Raw genomic sequence first — 6000 nt, 5'->3', positions numbered from 1 at the left:
TATGATGGCCACTTTTCCCACAACACATATGTCACACTGTTAAGCAAGATATGTCACCATGTTAAGATTTATGGAAACTCAGACAAAACTACATTTTCTACCAAAAAGTGGTCACATAATAAACATTTTATAACATGTCACTGTGTGTTATTATATATGTTATGTTGTTAAGTTCATGTCACATTTTCACTCTATTATGTAACCATATTAAGATATTCATAAAACTCAACACATACGTACATTTTCAAACTATGATGGTCACAATTTAAACAACAACACATATGTCACTATGTGTAACTATACATGTTATGATGTTAAGCTCATATCACAATATCTCTACTCTGTTATGTAACCATGTTCAGATATTTAGTCTACACTACAGTGGTCACATTTCATACTGTATACAAACAACAACACATATGCCACTATGTGTAAGTAAACATGTTATGATGTTAAGCTCATATCACAATATCTCTACTCTGTTATGTAACCATGTTCAGATATTTAGTCTACACTATAGTGCTCACATTTCATACTGTATACAAACCACAAGGATATGTTATATTATTCATTCAATTATGTAACCATGTTAAGATATTCACTGTACCATCAAGTGGTCACATTTCATCAGATAATTCATTAAACTCAACACATACGTACATTTTCAAGCTATGGTGGTCACATTTTAAACAACAACACATATGTCACTATGTGTAAGTAAACATGTTATGATGTTAAGCTCATGTCACAATATCTGAACACTGTTATGTAACCATGCTAAGATATTTAGTCTATAATAAAGTGGTCACATTTCAGACTATTTACAGACAACAACTATATGTTATATTCCCTCCTAGTTTGATTGTTGGTTCCTCTTTCCTTTTCGATGTTAGTCGGGTGTTGGTTCCCCTTTCCCTTTTTGGTAAGTTTTGGGTGGTCCAAATTTAATTCCATGTAGGGTAGGGTGTTTTGTGTGGTCCAAATTCATTTTCTTAATTTTGGTGCCCAAAATAAAGGGAACCAACAATTAGACTAGGAGGGAGTAGTATTTAGTTTAATTCAGCACAATAGATATGGAACATCTACTTCTCAAAGTAGTAACATTTCAAAAGTGACTAATATGTTACCATGTTTTAGCATATTTGTAACCCTGACAAAGTTTGGTAAAAAAAACCAAACAGAGGCCTATAACCCTGACTACGTCACATATTTCAGATTAACCAGTGACATTTATCGATAAAATGGTCACATTTCTCAGACAAATCACTAACAGCTTACCATCTGCATCGGCTCTCTAACAGCAATACCACCTTTCACCTTCTCTTTACCCTTCTGCATCGGTTGCTTTCCTTTTCTTTTCTTCTCATCTGCATATCCATGGACATTGGTATTAATCAATTTTATCAACCAAAACAATTTCTTTAACAAAATGTGACATCAACTGACATTATTTCAACCTAATCACCAGTTACAAAACCAATTCTAACCTCGTTATACCCATCTTAATTACAGAAATGTCACCACTCTTCTCTAAATAAAACTGACTCCATTTAACAGAATGAAATTTCACCTGACATTATTGCAACCTAAACAACAGTTACAAAACCAGATCTGCTAATGTCACCATTCTTTAGTAATAAAAAATCAACATTTTCTGTTAACTCCATTGATCACATCTACTCATGCATGCATGGTTAATCAACAACATTGAACAATAAAGACCATTTTTTTTTACCTAATCTGACCTCACACAGCATTGAACAATAAACAACATTCAACAAATGTAATAATATCATACCTTCCATATTTTTCTTCAGGGGTATTCTTCCCGCCATTTGTTTCTTGCCAATTGAAGTTCAAAAGTTGAAGAGATGAAGCTGATGACGGAGATGTCAAAGCTTAAAGACTGCAAAAATGTCGACTGAAATGGAGAAAGGACAATTATTGTAGATGATAAAGAAAGAGTGATGAGAGAGTGATAAAAAATATAAAAATGGATGTGAGAATGATGAGAGAGAGAGTGAGGTATAATAATATCACTGACACCAGACGAAATATTGGGTACTCCCCATTTCTTTTCTATTTTTTTTTTTTTTTTGCTTTCCCAAGACTTTAATATATTAATAATAGGTAGATATGTCCCACTAGTATCCATATCACTCAATATGGTATTGATTTGGCCCGTCTTCATCTTGTGACGGATATAGTCCGTCACAAGGGAGATTAATTGATCGTTGTAATAGGGACGTGAGTAAGGATGGCAATTGTGGTCCAAATCGAATCGAACTCAAATCGAACCGAATGCAAAAATCTGATCTAAACCCAACTTTAAAAATCCCATACTCGATCCACTATTTAAATACTCATATCCAAATCCACAAATGAAAAACCCGGACTATATCCAAATCCGATTCATTCATAGAACCCGATCCAATCAAATATTTTGTAATTATGAGCTTTATTAAACCTGAAATTTTGATTTTGTCATATAAGATAAAGTTTTTACATAGTCAAATCAAGTTTTAGATCGGGCTTTGGATTATATGGTGGATCGGATATGAATTTGGAGCAGATATAGATTTGGGAAAAAGTATAATGAACCGGGCTTGGATTTTAAAGTTTTGCATATGAATTCGGTATGAATATGGATTGATGATAACTAAGTAAGTGGATCGGGTTTGGATCTACTAGACATGAGTCATGATAAGAATAGTTAAATTCATTATGATCCACTAGACGTGAGTCATGATAAGAATAGTTAAATTCATTATGATGAGTATGCACAATGCTTTATTGATAAGATATGTTTGCAAGGGTAGAAATGTCAATTTATATATTTTTTTAATCTACTACTCGAGTATGTTGGGGTGTAGCATATCGTAAAATAGTAGATTACATCTTAATCTACTATTTCAATTTACTGGTTACCAAAGTAAGAAACAACATATTCATGAGTCACACATGTTAAACATCCTTAATATAAAAAATCATCAATTTTGCCAAACACCCATAGAGCAACTAATTTTTTCTATCAAAAAATATAAAATAATTAACGAGTAAAATTGAGTTATAGAGTATGTTTAATAAAGTGTGTAAAATTAAGAGATGAGATTTTACATTTAGAATGTTTTCTGGTTCAACGCACTTATGTCATCGGTGAGAATCGACCCCAAATTTCATAGTTGAAGTAAAAGAGTTCCCATCACTTGAGTTAACTCTTATTCTCATTCCACGGTTAAAATGTTAACATAATATCAACATTTTCATGGTTGTACACAAATAACACGGTCCTTATTTAATTTTATTTTCGGTTTAGGACATTACGTTATTTCGGAGGCAAGCCGAATAGCATTACTACTTAACCCTCGCTAATTGGTTGAATCATCCAACTAATGTTACAAACATAGTCTTAATTGGCATGGTATATTGATACTGGTACGTAAAGTGTATGCTAAACTTCACAATTTGGTGAACTAAATGCAATTTACTAAAACTCATTTATTTATTTATTTATTTAATAATTAATAATAACCCACAAAACGAGCGACCACATTGTAAGGATTTCTCGTCCGAAGATTGTTTAATAGATGCCTACCCAAAATGAAAATGACACCACATGGTTCAATCTATCTATAAATATTATTAAAAGGCTAGCCTAAAAATGCCACGTAGACAATGCCACATGAGATGAAAAAAAGCCACGTACACAATAACGATGTGACTTGGCAAACTAATATGACATGGATTATCCAATTTATTATTATATTGCATTAATTTAAAATACTTATTCCCTTTAAAAATCCATCCATATTCCATTAGCTTAAAATTTAATTAACTAAAAAATAAACTACAATAAAAAAATACGCATTAATTATAAGTTAATAATTTCAAGATATTTCATATGGAGTAGTATTATATGTGATCGAAATAAAAATAAAAAAAAACTGAATAGATAAGAAAGTAAGAACGAAGATGAATAAATTAAGTTGAAAAAAAAAATTGTATTGTCACTAATTCACTACTTTTTTTTAAAGACATTAATTCACTATTGTTGCTACTATAACTTTGTTGTATATAGAAGATGTTTTACAGAACTACTTAATCGACAAATGAAAATTAAAAATCATATAAAATATTTTTTTAGGAAAATATAAAATATATGGAAAATAAAATATTTATTTAATTTAAGTAATTTACAAAAAAAAAAAATCTATAAATACATAAGTGAAATTAAACACTAATAATAGAATTTTAAAAGGATAGTAATACCGTGTATTTAGTTCATGAAATTATTTCACGTAAAGGATAAGATTTTGGAAAATATAAGATATATGGAAAAGAAAATATTTATTTAATTTAAGTAATTTACAAACAAATTATGTAAATAGTTAAGTAAATTATACAATATAGTTAAAAAGGTTAGATTAAAGCATTTAATTTAATTTCATATGGCATTAGCATTTAATATTTTATACCCCAATTTCTATTAATTTTTATTGATTATTTAATTATTTATTAATTATTTAATTATTTATTATTTATTTAATTATTTAATTATTTATTAATTATTATTAGATTATTGGTTATTTGATATAATTCTTATAAAAAAATGAATGATTACTAAAAGTCCTTATAAAAATATCATTACATACTGTGTAACATACAAATAAAGAAAATTAAAAGACATCATTAATATTCTTAAATTAAATGTATATATGAAAGATTTGCTGAGCTAAAAAAACCAAAAAAATATGTAACTTACAAAAATTCACATAAAAGTTTCATAATTTACAATTATATTTCACATTTTAATTGAAATTTTTGGAAAAGAACATAGATGTTTGTGAATCGCTTTAATTTTTTCATATTAACACGGCTCACAAAATTAAAGTATACATTTATTTATTTATTTAAAATCTATATAATAAATAGTATAAAAAAGCTAACATTGACTACATTTTTAAATGACATGTGATATAACCACATGATTTCAAGAAGTCATATTACAAGTCTCATCATCATATTTATTTTCTTTTATTGTTTCTAATATTTATTCTTACAATTACAATATTAGAAAAAATTAAAGAAGACAAACTTTTTATCTTCTTCCACTTCAATACTTTATTCAATTCACCACAAGCATTTAACCATACTTTTCATCTTCTTTCTCCATAACTCATTTCTCAAGTTTCTTTATAATGATTCATATTTTTAGTTTACCTTAAAACTTTTGATGATATTATGACTTCTTAATTACTACTTTTTTTTTCTTGAGATGATAATGTTTATTCCATGAGCACAACAATAGACATGCATTTTTATTATAGTATTTTATCAACCTACAACTCATTCGTTTTTCTCATGTTCTCTTTTCAATTATAAGATTTTACTATATTGGTCAAACTCATTTGATAATATTTTAAATATACTCGGTATATCTTATGCAATTTTGTATTTCAGGTACAATTGATTTTGGCATAATACTAATTTGTACAATTGATTGAATTTTCAGGACCATGACATACTTGGAGATCAATACGTGCAAATGACAATCGACAAGTATGTGGAGTTCTTAAGAGGATGACGTTTCTCATTTTTTTTCCTTGGAATTTTTTTTGGGAGATTTTCCTATTTTAATTATTAATACAAAACTCATTTGATAATATTTTACATATACTCGGTATATCATATGCAATTTTGTATTTCGTGTACAATTGATTTTGGCATAATGCTAATTAGTACAATGATTGAATTTTCAGGAGCATGACATGCTTGGAGATCAATACGTGCAAATGACAATCGACAAATATGTGTATTTTTTAAGAGGTAACATGATGTTTTTCATTTTTTTTCTTGGAATTTCTTTTTTTGGGAGATATTCCTATTTTAATTATTAATACATGACAATCAGTGAGTACAAAACACAATTTAAGAATTATCAATTTTTTTATTTCAGATATTAGTTTAATATCAGTTAACACGATTATGAGGACGTATTTT

This window comes from Silene latifolia, chromosome 4 (genome assembly GCF_048544455.1).
Source record: "Silene latifolia isolate original U9 population chromosome 4, ASM4854445v1, whole genome shotgun sequence".
Classification (NCBI taxonomy): domain Eukaryota; kingdom Viridiplantae; phylum Streptophyta; class Magnoliopsida; order Caryophyllales; family Caryophyllaceae; genus Silene; species Silene latifolia.
Note: the sequence above shows the minus strand (reverse complement) of the source record.